Source organism: Haemaphysalis longicornis, unplaced genomic scaffold (assembly GCF_048455015.1).
Source record: "Haemaphysalis longicornis isolate Haplotype H1 unplaced genomic scaffold, Haemaphysalis longicornis Haplotype H1 scaffold_8, whole genome shotgun sequence".
NCBI lineage: Eukaryota > Metazoa > Arthropoda > Arachnida > Ixodida > Ixodidae > Haemaphysalis > Haemaphysalis longicornis.
The window spans coordinates 120,844,877-120,861,150 of NW_027526445.1; positions in this window are offsets into that span (position 1 = coordinate 120,844,877).

Below are 16,274 nucleotides of genomic sequence, written 5' to 3' on the forward strand. Positions count from 1 at the left end.
AAGTTAGTCACCACACCCAACAACAAGTGTTGCAACCCATGGCACCAAAAGAGTGGGCACCTTTCACACGCTAGGACTTTGGGCAGCTTCGAGTACAGAGTCAACAATTCTGAGTGCAGAGGCAACGAGAGGAACAAATTTAGGCAATTACATTATGGTGATATGAACAACAGTAACATCTGTTGACATATTTCTGGGGGATTATGACGTTTATCCTTGGGCAAAACCCTGTTCAGCACACCCTAAACGTGATGCTTTAAAATGAGTAGAAGAATCCGTGACACGCAAATGTGCCACTTCGATATATGTGCGTAATATTCTGGGGCACATGACTGTTCGGACCTCCTAGTAAGACACTGCCATTGTTTTGTTGTCTGTGTGGTTATTTCACGTGTCTCAGGATGGGTTTGAAGCAGCAACAGCATGTATTATAGCATTGCTGCTTCCATTTCTACTTAAATTTACCAGACACAATGAATATTAATTCAGCCACATATGCCCTAAAACAGGCCGCGCATATACAAAAGGTTCGCAGCTATGACAGGTTATTAGTAAAAACTTGTGGGTGGATGGTCACGTTTGCTACTGAGAAGCATAGAGACCTTGATTCAACACCCAACATCTTCGAACTGCCATCAGAACTTCGTTTTTTTAATCAGCTCGGCCAAGTGTAACGCATAATATAACACCGGAAATAGACATTATGATACCCATAGACAAGTCGAGAAAAAAAACTCTCATAATAAGCTACAGACCGTTGTCGAAAAAATTACCAGACAGGCACTTATCCACAGTTCAGCTATGCCAGCCATTTTCTCATTATGCTTTGTATATATAATGAGATGATTCGTTCCACAAAATAGGTTGCCAGTGAGCTTTTATCCCGTCGTTTAAAGTGTAGAGCACTTTAGGGGCCCGCCTTGTCTTTGTAGCTCGTACGGGGTCACGGCGTCAAGCACCTAAACAGACGCTCCGAAAAGAAAACCGCTTCCCCTGCTCGAGATGGAACCTGGGTTCCTCGCGTTACGAAGCTTGTGTCTATTCCGTGGCACCGCAGTAGCTTTTGAAATACCAAATTAGCGAATTGCACCTGCTATTTTCTTAAAAGGTTACTGTGGGTTCAAACGAGCTCAAATATTCCAGACTATTAATCCATCAAACAAAGCTTATTGATACAACACTGCGCAGTAACACATAAAAAGCCTTGCAGAGTTTTTTAAGCCTGATCAGTGCTTCCGATTTTCCGGTTTTCTCATTACGGTACGTCGAGTCACTGTTATGGCTGCTAATATTTGGTTGCTCCCTCAAATATGTCACAGAGCCCTTGCCACATCATATTAAGGTGCAGTATGCAGATCATTTGAAATAAACTCCATGAAACAATTCTGTGGTGATTGCAAAATTATCACCGGCCAAAATCGCAGCATGATGTTGACTCCTCAGCTATTTGATTAAACAAAGCTGTATGTCATCTTCATGGTCACAGTAAAGTACAAAGCTTCTTTGTGCTAGTTTCCACAGTGTTCCTCAGCTGGCACCACAACTTCCTTTTTTTCTGTTTTCTTCTTTTCTTTCTTTTGCATGCAGGATGCGCACGGCAGCCCACTTTCACCCCTCATGAGCAAGGCATTGCTACTGCCCTTGCAGAACTGGCGTGTGAAGCTTATAGGAATATTGACAAGGTTTTACAAGTTGAATCACGAGCACTTGTAAACAAATTTCTTTACACCCTAGATGGTTGGAATGTTAATTCCTCCACCGGATGGCCCTCACTAGTTGCTAGTGTCTGGTTACGGCCTATATAAGAGAATACAGCCAGCTGCCCCTGAACAGTCCATGCCGGTGCAGTCCATGCCTGAAAAACAATGGAAACATGGATTATTTATTACACACCAAGTCGTACTTAAGTGTATTTTACTTTTATAGACAATACATATTCTTAATAATTGATTTAATTGTAGGGTTTAACGCGCCGACGCAGCGCAGGCGATGAGGCGCACCGTAGTGGAGGGCTCCGGTTTAATTTTGACCACCTGGGGATCTTTATCGTGCGCCGAAATCTCGTACACACGGGCGTTTTTGCTTTTAGCCTCCATCAAAAAAGCGGCCGCCGCGGCCGGGAATCGAACCCGCGACCTCGTGCTCAGCAGCGCAACGCCTTAGCCACTGAGCCACCGCGGCGGGTACATATTCTTAATAGCTCCACTCGACTCCTTCTTGCGCATTTTCAGGGCTGCAAGCTCTTATCGAATAAACCAGGTTAGCTCAAAGCTCTATTATTTGCTGGAAATAGTTCACTTGCTTTCGGCAATGAATCGTGCATAGGTTACTCAGCAAAGGCACCAGTTTTAAAACGATGTTACAGCATCAGACCACAAGCCGATACCAAAAATAAGAAGTCAATTTAACAGCTTACTGTGAAACGCCCGAAGAAACGCGGTTGCCCAACTTGCTCTGTTGGTAAGTCTCGCAGGATGTTGACTATTAGCTCTGTTGTACAAAGTGCATAGGTCAGAAAGCGACTTACCTACCAGGTAGCGGTAAGATTACGGATAATGTGATATTAAGCATACAATTTTGATTCCCGGCAGCGGCGGCCGCTTTTCTGAAGGAGGCGGAAAGAGCAAAAACGCCCGTTTGTTCGAGATTTCAGCGCACGTTAAAAATCTCCAGGTATCAAAATTAATCCGGAGCCCTCCGCTACGGGAAGCCTCATCGTCTGCGTTGCGTCGGCAAGTTAAACCCTACAATCAATCGAGATTAAGCATACAAACTTAACAAAAATAACAACGTTAAGCCACAACCCTTATGTGTGACTGATTATGCAACGCGTAGAAGTATGACACTCAACTGTGCTTAGTAAAACACGAGAATAAAACTCACTCCTTTTACATATGATATTACTGCACATTATTGTAGATTAGTGTTTTATTGTAAATATTAGTGTAAATTGACGATATATTTGCATCAAACCATTCAAAGTGACCCTAATGCGACATCAATTACGATGGTGATTTCCAACAAACCGAAGGCAGGTGTCATACAATGAGCACAAAAATAGGCGGAATTGCGCAACTACATGCACTGACACACTATGTACCAAACTTACTGAAGTCCTTGGTAATGCAAGGTGACATGGAAGGCTGTTTAAATTCTAAGCTGATTGTCGTTCATTTCGCCGCTAATGATGAAGTACCGACACTCCTTCCTGTAGATACAACAGAAATTGGAGAGCTGAACGTCCATACCTCGAATATACGGCGTTTCCGTTTTTCGCCACAATCCGAAATACAGCCGCCGCGAGAGCGACGGAGCCTACTACATAACTGACGCAGTTCGAGAGCAGAGAATACTGTACAATCTAAAAATTTTCCAACATGTGAGAGAACACGCGTCGCGCATTTTTCCCGAACGCGTTTTCGTCTAGATTCTAGCCATATGCGAGTGCTCCGCTTCTTAGAGCACATCCATCAATACGAGCGCCAAGACAACAAACAAAACACCGAAAGTGTTCTTATTGCCTTGTTTCTTTCAACTCGTATATTTTTTCTTCAGTTTGTGCTCACACCAGATCATTATTCGTACCCGCCGCGGTGGCTCAGTGGGTAAGGCGTTGCGCTGCTGAGCACGGGTTCGATTCCCGGCCGCGGCGGCCGCTTTTCTGATGGAGGCGAAAAGCAAAAATGCCCGTGTGTTCGAGATTTCGGCGCACGTTAAAGACCCCCAGGTGGTCAAAATTAATCCAGAGCCCTCCACTACGGCGCGCCTCATCGCCTGCGCTGCGTCGGCGCGTTAAACCTTACAATCAAATAATCAATCAGATCATTATTCGTGAGGCTACGGCGAAGCTCTACAACAGCCCGAACAGTGGTAGTTAAAACTGCACGACTCACCTGTCGCAGTGCATGAGAGCCGCTGCAAGGTGCTTGCACTTATTTGACAACACTGGTGCACACGAGCACTAGAGCACTATGCTTCCATGACTTTTGGCTCGCTAGAGAGGCAGCTTATCTTGAGCGAGATGCGATGCGATTCCTCGGCCACAGCCGACGTTTGCATGCAAACAGCGACGATCTCAGCGGTATTCATCGCTCCGATCTTTGACGGGCCAGATCAAGATAAGGTCGTCGGCTGAAATCATGCGCTCTTCCTCGCCAAAACAATGGGAATAAACGCAGCAGTAAGAATCTTAGTACGGCAGCAAGCGAAACTGCGACGGCGGGCCATTTTGTTTGTTTTGACTGATGTTACCAAACGGCGTCGCACAACTTGGTATTGCGAATAGTAGATGGCATGTTAGTTCAAGCAAAGGAAAAGCAATTCAAGGACCTGGGTGGTAATGTAGTGAGGCGAAGTGACAACCAGCTGACCACCGCGGTAACGAGTCGACAAGGAGAAAGGTGTTCAAATGAAATAGAAGCCAATTACTTCATGGAGGGAGGAAAGAAGAACATTTTTGGGAAAGAATAGACTCGAGCAGGGCAGGACAGCATCGCTTGGATGTCGATGGGAGAAGCCTTCGTGCCATAGTGTGCCGAATGAGGCTGTAGATTATTACGATAATGTTTGCACGTCGAACCTTAGTAACGTGTCAATGAAACTGAATGGGGTCCTAATGAATGACCGCTGGACATAGGTACGTGCAGGTGCTGTCGGGAAATGACAGCTCCCCAAACATTCGTTGTTGCCAAAGCGTTTATTGATACAAAGCTCAACACTTCCAAATATCAGGTTATTCAACGTGTCCAAATGACCTTGAGACTCCGGCGTGCAAGCTTCGCCTTTTTTTCGTATTGCTGGCTTGCTCAAAGATTCCCCGCCCCGGTGTCTCGTGAATAGTCAAGGCTGAAATGGCCATTTCGCCTATTCACCGAGCGGTGGCTGGATTACCGTGTTGTTTACCGCAACCATACAACGCTATATACTAGGAGATGGTTAACGACTCATATATAAAAACACTGCACTGACAAAGTGTAAAGGAACAACCACTGGAGAAATGAAGGGCGCACGCACACGAAATCGTTGTTTTGCTGACGCTTGTTTTGTGAATTTCGTCGTAGATGACGGCCCGGCGGCTGGCTGTGTATGCGCTTCAGTGCAAGGGAAATATTGATTCTTATCAGCCAGAGGGTGAAGTTATATGGCATGCTCGAAAATTTTAAGCAAAGGCAAAACTTCAACAGCACAACCTGGGCCATGGTCTGCTTCGCTCGCCATAACCATGTAGGTTTAGCAGTGTTAAGCCTGACCCATTTTAATAATCTCGCCTGCAAGCCACCTGGAATATCTGGTCCAAAGATGTTGACAGCAGCATATTTTTCGACTAAACATTGATATAAGATTTTGGCCTTTGAACAAAAATTTCTACCTTTTGTGAATGTAAAATTTGTTAAAAAGACTCCGTAGGCGCAGCCCCAGTGGTTATGCGCGGTACCGACAATACTAAAACAAGCCTTTATACAGTGCATTTTCGTATAAAAAGTTTTGCAAAAGCGGGTACGCTGTGGTATTTACCAGGGTAAAAAAATTCTTTAAAATAAAAAACAAAATACAAATAATTTATGTAATAAAATTGTAACAATTCGCGGAGTTTTCTGTTGTGCTTTGCAAAAGAATAAATGTTTAATTATGATAATTGCGCAATAATATGTGATTAAACTAGATTCTTTGGACTGCATTTAACCAACAGTAAGAACACAAAATTGCTAAATATGCACGTGTGTCTATTATTGATAGCTGCAGCTTATAATATCCTGGGTCATTACTGTTAACTTGTGGTCAATATTCGTCAGTTCTGGCTGTGGCAAAGTTCAGGTGTAGCGGTATTTAAATTGGGAATGGTGTTTTGTGGTGTGTTGTATTGTACTGGCGGATTAATTTTGTCGACGTCTGTCTTCCTTACTACACTCTTGGCGACAAGATAGTTCTAAGGAAAAGCCATATATTATTTTTTGAGGCACGCGTGTTCGGAGGTCCAGGACGTAAGTGGTGCAAAATAATTGACCGTGTATCTCCACTTCACTGCAAATAATAACAAATAACCATACTCTTCTGCCGCCCCTGCGACGTACATGCCTCGATGCTCTCCCGCGCCCTCCTGTCATGCTCTGCCCCTTCTGCCTCGCTCCTCCCACGACAAGCACGGCGATCGTTTTTCAAAGCGAATTCAATTTTCCCGCGTCCTGCTGCTCCCGCAATCTATATGAGAACCTCTTATTGCTGTTGTACTTCGAATGCCGCCGCGAGGTTTAGGATTGGGGCGGGGTGTTTTTGCATTTTGGGGTGAAAAATATTGTTTTCAATGACCATTGCTATTTCGTGGCTATATATAACTCGCAAATATTTTTCTCATTCAAATAAGACTGTCTAGACCCAGCAAATTATTCATGTTCTGATTAAAAATGCCTAATTCATTCATTTCTTTGCTCAACAATATTGACAAGTGGGAAGGAAGGTACCAGATTTCGTTGTGTAGAAAGGTTGTGCGAACATAAACTTCTCATTTCAGTATTCTTTTCTCGTTTTACGGGATGGAAGAATCTACATACATACATACATACATACATACATACATACATACATACATACATACATACATACATACATACATACATCTCGGTACCGAAAATTGGAAGTAAGATATTTCTAAACGTGATCTCCATAGCATTGCCTTAAAAACGAAAAAACTAGGGGTGTACGAATATAATTTTTTTCGAATACGAATTGAATACGAATATCCAGCTTCGAATCTCGAATCGAATGTCGAATAATTTAGGGGGGAAGTGGCTTTCGAAATCAACTTTTTTAATTATTTGTGAATTTTGATGAAAATTGGCAGAGAAACTGGAAATGCTTCTGTGATGACACCTTAAAATTTCAAGGTAATATTTTGAGAGCTTCTTATTTATAAAATTTTATTTCTGTTCTCCTTGTTCCAAGCTTGAGCGGCCTATTAAACATGACAGAAAACTTGTTCGAAGTGCTTTGCATTCCCAAATGATTGGACGAGGTCTTGACAGTCAGATTTTTTATTGAAATGCGTTTTTTTTTAGTTTTCAGTTTTTTAGAGGTGAATGTACAAAAGGCGCATATACCATGGACGATTATTTTAATAAAAAAACAAACGTAAACATGAAAAACCAACAGTGTCATGCCCGGAGCTGTTCACCAAGGAGTGTAACGCAAAGAACTGAATCAAAATAGACCTAGCGGTCACAAAGAAATCACTGGAACAAGCGACGTAGGTGGCAAAAAAAGCCGTTTTTTTTAAACGGCTTCCGAAGTTTTAACCTAGATCATGCATCAAAAGTCGCTAGGGCTGTAGCATTTTGTGTACTTTTGAACACATGGTTCTGGAATGCCTTGCTTTGAAATTGGAGTGCCTTTTGCAGCCTTTTTCTTTCAATAAAACATCATTTTTAGTTCCTCTGTGAAGATTACATACCCCAATTTGCAGAGCAAACGGGGGAAGATAGCTTTCAATGCAAGCTAGGTTAGTTGGTTGCCTGTATTACACTGGACAACTTCCCCCTGCGGTGTTGTGACCATGGCAACAAGTGACGCACTCTTTTATTTTACTTAAATTTGATAACTTCATTTGAATTTGATTTGATCAGAATCTATTTCTGGCTTCATTTGTGCGTCTTTGTTATTCTGCCTTTCGTGCGTTTGTGAATGAACGACGGTATAAGATATTGCCTGGGCCATACCAAAATGACCGCGCCCGCTGGCGCCGTTGCGGAGATACAGCGCTCCGAAAATTGCCGTTTTTTCGCCCTTTAGCGCTGACATTGCCGGTTTTCAGCGGAAAAACTGCAAACGCACAGGATACAGAAACATAGAAGCCAAATGTGGAGCCTTCAAAAAACGATATTTTGGTCATTTTTTTCCGAAGTTAAAAGCCGCGTACGTCCCCCGTTAAAGGAGCCATGAAGACAAAATACAAGTTCGGGTTATTAGAAAGACTGCTTAGTCCCGATAACAATGATACCAATATCATCACAATCTTTGAACAAATAACGGAGATATTAAAGAAAACGTGTGAAGCAGTCGCGACCCCCTAGCCAATTTCCCGCAACTTTTCTATGCCGTCACGGAACCTTGTTTGTGCGATTGGCGGCCGCCTAACTGACCTGTCGCGACGACACATAACTGGACGTCTGTAATGGGGCCTCTAGTTCCATTTGACCGCATCACTTGAATGCTGACGTGCAGTTAACGCACTGAAAATCATGTTTTATTGTTGGCCCGTATGACGTCATTCTTGCTGATAACACGTCACTGTGGCGCAAAATTTGAAAGTTTTTGAATACTTTTTGCTTTTTTCGTTAAAAAAACATCTTTTGGGGTTCTAATGGAGCTGAGTGAGATACTGAATCCTAGTTCTTTCAAATCAAACGAAGTTGTATTTTCTCTTCATGGCTCCTTTAAATATAATCAATCCAAATATTCCATAATGCTCGATTATTCGAACTCTTTCGAACATTCGAAACGTTTTTAATACATGTTTTTCGAATCGAATATGAATATAAGATATTTATATTCGAGCAATATTCGAAATTTTCGAATATTCGCACACTCCTAGAAAAAACTGGAGGGGGTTTCTGCGACCATTCGCTCCCCAGGAGAGAGAAGCATCATATTTCCGCGAACCACACATTTGATTTGTTTATTCATGCTAATTCAGGTTGCTTCTCGACCGCTGTGTCTTCGTCGCAAGAGATACTGCGCACTTTAAGCAACGCTAATCCTACGTTTTTGTAACTAATTTCACCGAAGAGTACCAGTCGCGGTCGCGGTCGCCGACTTTGAACGCGCACCCAAAGGTACCTTCAAGCTTCCGCATCCCTTCGACGTAAATCCGGCGTTACCGCAAGGAGAACGGAACAAATCATTAATTGACTTTGCTGCGTCGCTACAGCGAGTGTTCTTCGTCGAACTCAAAATTACGTCAGACACCTCTTGCGAAGCACCGAATAATAGCCTAAAATGGAGCCCTATCTACCCGACAGTCCCCGTACCGCTTGTCTGCACACGAGCGGGAAGCCATCCGGACACAAGTGGAAGATATGCTCAGCGACGGCATTATACAGCCATCGAAAAGCCCCGTGGTGACGCCGGTCGTACTCGTGAAGATAAAAGACGGAACATTAAGGTTTTGCGTTGACTATCGGCGACTGAACAAAATCATCAAAAAGGACGGGTACGCCCGACCACGAATCGAGGACGCCCGCGACCACCTCTGCAACGCGAAGTACTTCTCATTGCTATATCTAAAGACAGGCTACTGGCAAATAGAAGTGGACGGGAGAGACTGAGAGAAGACTGCATTCATAACCACGGACGGCCTTTACAAGTTCAAGATGATGCCGTTCGGGCTGTGCACTGCACCAGAAACGTTTCAAAGAGTCATGGACACCGTACTAGCTGGCCTGAAGTGGCACACCTTTCTCGTACGTATACCTCGACGGCGTTGTGGTATTCGCCCGAACTTTCGACGAACGCGTTGCAAGGTCGCAGTCTTTACTCGAGGCTATTCGCTCGTCGGGGTTAACGCTGAAGCCTGAAAAGTGCCGCTTCGCGTACGAGGAACTCAAGTTTATTGGTCATGCCAACGCCGCGGCAGTGCGTCCTGACCCGGCGAAAACTTCAGCCAAAGCAAACTTCCCAAGACCGAACGACAAGAAGTCCGTGCGAAGATTTCTTGTACTGTGCGCATACTACCGGCCGTATACGTCGCAAATTTCTCACGCATTGCAGAGCCACTAACACGTTTGACGAAAGATAGCACCCCTTTCAGCTGGGAAAACGCCCAAGAAAAAGCATTCTGCGAGCTGCAACAATGCCTGCAAAACCCGTCCGTGCTCGCTCATTTCGACGAGAACACCGAAACTGAAATGCACACGGGCGCCACTGATGTAGGGTTGGTTGCCGGCCTCGTCCAAAAGCAAACCGGTTGCGAAAAAGTAATCGCCTTTGCCAGCCGTGCTCTTTCGAAGGAGGAGAAAACTACTCAGCCTCCGAGAAAAAGTATCTCGCATTTATACGGGCCATTTCGAAATTTCACCCATACTTGTATGGTCGACCATTCAAGCCTGTGACAGACCACCATGCGCTGTGTTGGCTCACCAATTTGAAGGACCCCTCTGGCCGTCTTGGGCGGTGGAGCTTGTGCCTGCAAGAGTTCGACGTTACAATCGTCTACAAATCCGGCAGGAAACACTCCGACGCCGACTGCCTGTGACCTGTCCCGCGCCCCCATCGGCCCACTAGCACAAGACTCCAAAAGACAGCGCGTTCTTCGGTGTCGTGACCTAGCCGCCCAGCAGCGCGCTGACCCCGACTTTCGCGTTATGATCGACTACCTCGAAGGACGCAACGTCGCCGTACCTCAAGCGTACATACCGAACGTTTGAACAAGATGATCGTGGATATGCTGTCTACGCAAGTAGCTCCGGCTACAACCACCGAGGTCGGATGCGGTGCGTGCCCCGACGCTGATTTTTAGGGGCAGCCGGTTGTTGCGTCGTGGTAAGCGTATCTTCCCATGGCGGTATGTGCTTCTGTATAAGCGGCGTGTGCGGCGGGGTAATGTTACCATCGCGATGAGTAATTGGCGCCGTTGTGGAGTGAACGCGCGGCGATGGGGGACTTCTCGGGATCGTGTAACGACTGTTTCTTCGAGAGTAGGGAGCTGTTGTCCCAGACCGCCCGGCCCAAATTCGTTGCACGGGGTGACGCGCCGACAGCGGGGACGATTCACGCCTCGACCAAACCAGATCAAAGCGCCCGCGGCCGACAGGCCCAACTTGCATCGCCGCAGAGTCGCCTCTCCTTCTCCCGTCATGGCAGCTCGGCCGAATCAGGCATCGGGCGAACGACCGGTGGCCATCATGCCGCTACAGTCTTGGAGACGGCTTCGCGGAGACAGCGACGGCGTCGCCTTCCCTTTCCCCATCGTGGCGATTCGGCTGACGCAACCGCTTCGCCTTGATTCGTCGAATTTCAAACTTCGGCTGGCGAGAGTCCTGATTGGAGTGATTCAAACTTCTCGGGCTGCAACGGACTCTCGGGGGTATAAAAACCCTCCCGGAGGCCCTTATCGGCGACACTTTTCGGAGGCACAGAGTGGAGAGGTGCTGTCGCCTTTGTGCGAGCCATGTAACACCTTTATTACTCTTAGCCATATATAACATATAAATGTTTCTTTAAGTTCTTGTCGGCTCGAGAACTTCATCTTTCTGCTCTGCACCGCGTCGATAGTGGACGGAGCAAGGCAACGCCGCAACACAGGACTGCGCTCGGATGGCTAGTCGCAACAGTGGTGGCTGCGGTGAGATTGGCCAGTCCCGACCCAACAGTGGTGGCAGCGTCGAGATGAATGCGATTCCCAACAAAGCCCAACATATCGGTACAGCTCAGTGATCTTCGTGTGTCTTGGAAGCCCCGTGATGACACGAAGGGCTACCCTGTAGAGCGTCTCTAACTGTACCGTCTCACGTTTCGGGAGACGGAAGCAGGGGGCCCCGTAGCAGGCTTTGCTCACCGGGATGACTTGAACTAGTCGGTGGGCGATGTTTTGGGGTGCTCCATTGAAGGTATTAGAAATCTTTCGGATTAAGCTTAGCAGAGGCGTCCACTGCGCTTTCAACTGTGAAAGTCATTCTGAAGCTCTTCCATGGACCATGCCATGGCTCCAAACCAATCGCAGCGTGCTGCTGTTACTCATTAGTTCGAGCTTTGAAACTCAGATAAAGCCACCAATAACCTCGGGAGAGCCCAGCGGTTTGAGATAGGTGGCGAGGCAGTATAAGTGGTAGGCGAATATATCTACTTAGGCCACGTTGTGACCCCGTATCCCAACCATGAGGCAGAGATAATTAGAAGGATAAGAATGAGGTGGAGGGCATTCACCAGTCATTCTCAGATAATGAAGGGCAGCTTACCATTAGTATCGCGTGTTGTTGGGCTAGCTGGTACTGCACTGCAAGGTTGGGAAAACTGCGCGTGAGAGACAGTAAGGAAGGGACAGGACGGGCGCAGACTCAGAACTAGCTTTATTGAAAAAACGAACATGAATATGTAGCATCTAGGGCACATGCGCACAAAGCAGCCAGTTTTTTATTTCCTACCTCTTTCCCTTTTCTTTTTTTTTTCTTTATCAATGCACAATCCTGTTCAAAAATTCAAGCTCACTTCCGTACAACGTTACAGAAGGTTCGCACACAACATTTTCATGATTTTTACGGATAAAAAAAGGCTTCTATCAACTCCCCCGCACGGGGCACCTTGAGTAATCTTGGTGACGGTATTGGCGACACCGCGGACCCCGAGCCCCATACATAAGCTGGACCCAACCACGGCGATGTGTTTTAAGGTGAAGGGTAGAAACCTCAAACGGTAGCCGTCGGAGCCCAGGTCAAGTTCCGGCGGATCAGGCTGACAGGCGGAGCTCCCTATCTGTCTACCAGGCAGGGAGCTCCGGGACCTCTTCGGCTGTCAGTGTAAGTATGACGAAGAAAGTACCCCCGTCTCCCTGCTTTTATACTATGCCGTATGGTATTTTAAACACCCCCCCCCCCCCCAAAAAAAAAAAAAAAACGTGATCGGTCCCTGAAAAGGGGCGGCACCGAAGTATAATTTCCGTCCTTACCAACAATCTGAATCCCAAAGCCAGCCAACTATCCCCGCTTTCTGATCATTCAATCCGCTAAAAAAGAAAAGCCTGTTGCCTCTCTGTCCGTCTTCTTGGTCACAAAGTTCATAGAAGGTATAATAGGAAAATCCTACAAGGTAAAGAAACAGAGAACGGGAGAACTGTTGGTGGAAGTCAATAACCAGCCGATGGCAGCAAATCTCCTGAGCCAGACACACATTTCAGATCTTGACATCACGGTCATGCCCCACCGAACCCTTAGCTCACAGGGCGTGATCTCAGATCCTGACCTCATGACTGAAACCGAAACCGATCTGCTGGAGGGCCTGAAAAGTCAGGGCGTAACAGCAGTGAGGCGCATAATGATACGCAGAGAAGACAAAGAAATTCCTACTAAACACCTGATCTTAACCTTTGATCGATCAACACTACCAAAATTCATTAACGCATGATACATTCGATGTTCGGTTCGGCCATACATCCCTAACCCCCGCCGCTGCTTTAAGTGCCAGCGGTTCGGGCACGGAACCAACTCTTGCCGTGCCCGTCTCACCTGCGCAAAGTGCGCCCACCATGATCACTCATCTGACAATTGTCCATCTTCAACCCTCACCTGTGCCAACTGCCAGGGACCCCATGCCGCCTACTCTCGAAAATGTGAGAAGTTCAAACAGGAGGAGATTATCAAAGTAAAATACATTGAGAACCTTACCTTCCCAGATGCGCGAAAGAGGTTCGCCTCTTTCCCCCTGGGGAGGTACGCCGACGCAGCTCGCCGGGGGGCGTAGCGGCGTCTGGTTTCGGCGGGAACCCAGCACCGCCTGTCCGACCTGGTCCCGCCCCCCTCCCCCCCCCCCCTCCAACTGGGTTGCCACGGGCAGCCCAACCCGCCTCCGCACCGTTCGCTGAGTAAGCAGCGGCTGTGGTGGCATCCACGTCCGTTGGAGATGCTGCTGCACCCACTGTTTCCTCCTCCCCACCGGCCCGAAGCACACGCGAGGGCCCGGAGGAGATGGAGATGGAGGAAACTGCAGCAGTTCCCACCTCCGCCGCACCGCCTGTGCCACCCGGGGCGCTCCTGACGCCCTCGGCTGTCGCGACCAAAACGAAGGGCACCGCAAAGGGTGCCAAGTTCAGGGGTCCGGTACGCCGGGTACCCCTTCCAAATTTGATGATGAGATGAATGTGGGGCCTTTCCTGTCCGCTTTGCAGCGGAAGGAGCGGGTCCCTCCATCTAAACCCCTAGAGAAGGTAAAAAAAACACTCCCAAGAGTGCAAGCCCCGAAAGACCTCACGTATATAGTTACACTCCAGTAGCTCTAATACATCATGGGAAGAGAAAATATTGTTCAATGGAACTGCGGAGGCCTTCTGAATAATATTGATGACGTGTATGAGATTCTGCATGCCAATCAGCCAAGTTTAATAAGTGTCCAAGAAACACATTTAAATTCCAATCAATCAAATTTCTTAAATAGCTATATCGTGTTCAGAAAGGATAGGGTCGGCTGCACACACTCTTCGGGCGGTGTAGCCATAATAGCCTGGAAATCCCTAGCATGCCACTCTATCACTCTCAACACTGTCCTTGAGGCTGTAGCAATACGCACAATTATTTTTAATAGGTTGCTAACGGTATGCTCCATATACATTCCTCCTGATGTTACACTTTTGAGCTCTGACTTCGAGGCGCTGGTCGATCAGCTGCCCGAACCATACATTCTAACAGGCGACCTTAATGCGCACAACTCTCTTTGGGGCTCTTCTCGCACGGATGCCCGAAGTCGCCTGATTGAGAAATTTCTTACATCTTCAAAAGCATGCCTCTTCAACAAAAATAGGCCCACATACGTTAATATAGGACACAACACACACTCGTATCTTGACTTGGCTCCGCAGTTCTCTTTCCTCTTCTCGAGTGGGGTGTGGGAGTGACCCATATTGAAATGACCACTTCCCCGCCTCACTAACATATATAGGTAAAGGCCCATGCAGTTCATCTTCCAAGAACAGGCTCAATGAAGCAAGAGCTAACTGGAATATCTTTACAGAGACATCTAAACTACACAACACATCCATTGGACACCTACACATTGAAGAAGCTACCCAACTTTTCACGGTGCACATCCTCGACGCCGCCGAAAAGTCCATTCCCCACGCCTCTGGTGCCCCGCCCAACCAGCGGAGGCCGTGGTGGAAGGAGGACTGTAGGCGGGCGCGAGAGGCCCAGAACAAGGCGTGGGGTATCCTTCGTCGGTACCCCACGTCGAGTAACCTCCTCTTGTTCAAACGGGCCAAGGCGTTTGGAAAACGTGTGCGCCGTGGGACAAAACGAGAGAGTTGGCACGCCTTCTTGACATCCATAAACTCGTACACAGACACACACAAAGTCTGGACACACATACGTAAGCTCAAAGGACAACAAACACACAGCCACAGCTGCGGCCCTGCCCCTGGCTAGCACAACAGGGGACACACTCGAAGACCAGGCCAACACACTTGCACAACACTTCGAACACGTGTCCAGTTCAGCACACTACACAAACACCTTCATAAAACACAAAGCATCTGCGGAAAAGAAGTCCCTGCGTGATAACAAGTCGCACACTTCCCACAATTCTCCTTTTTCAATTCATGAGCTGAAGGCAGCCCTGACAACATGTAGGCCTTCAGCTCCAGGTGGAGACAAAATCACATACACCATGATACAACACCTACACAAACACTTTCATAAAACACAAAGCATCTGCGGAAAAGAAGTCCCTGCGTGATAACAAGTCGCACACTTCCCACAATTCTCCTTTTTCAATTCATGAGCTGAAGGCAGCCCTGACAACATGTAGGCCTTCAGCTCCAGGTGGAGACAAAATCACATACACCATGATACAACACCTACACTCAGACACCCTTGAAACACTTCTACATCTATACAATAAAATATGGCTTTCGGGGCAGATTCCACGCTCTTGGAGAGAGGCCATAGTAGTGGCTTTCCTGAAGGAAGGGAAGGATCCTTCCTCTCCTGCCAGTTACCGGCCCATTGCTTTGACAAGCTGCCTGTGCAAGCTCCTCGAGAAAATGATAAACAGGAGGCTCATGTACTTTCTTGAGTACAATGGTCTTCTCGAGATCTGCCAGGCAGGCTTCAGGGCAGGGCGGTCCACTAACGATCACCTCGTCGCGCTTGAGTCTTATATAAAGGATGCGTTTATTCATAAACAGTTTTGCACAACGGTGTTTTTTGACCTTGAGAAGGCCTATGACACCGCCTGGCGCTACGGGATACTCAGTGACCTGAAGTCATTTGGTGTGTCAGGCAACATGATGAGCACTCTTGTGAGTTATTTGTCTGAAAGAACATTTCGTGTGAGAATTGGTAGCGCACTCACAAGGGTTCATGTGCAAGAAAAAGGCGTTCCGCAAGGTGGAGTTATAAGCTGCACTCTGTTCATAGTTAAGATGAACTCCCTTGGGAAGGCATTGCCACCTACAATGTCTTATTCAATATATGTAGACGACGTCCAGGTATCTTTTAAATCATGCAATATGTCCATCTGTGAGCGTCAAGTCCAGCTAGGTGTCAAAAAACTTGCCAGCTGGGCAGGCGAGAACGGTTTTA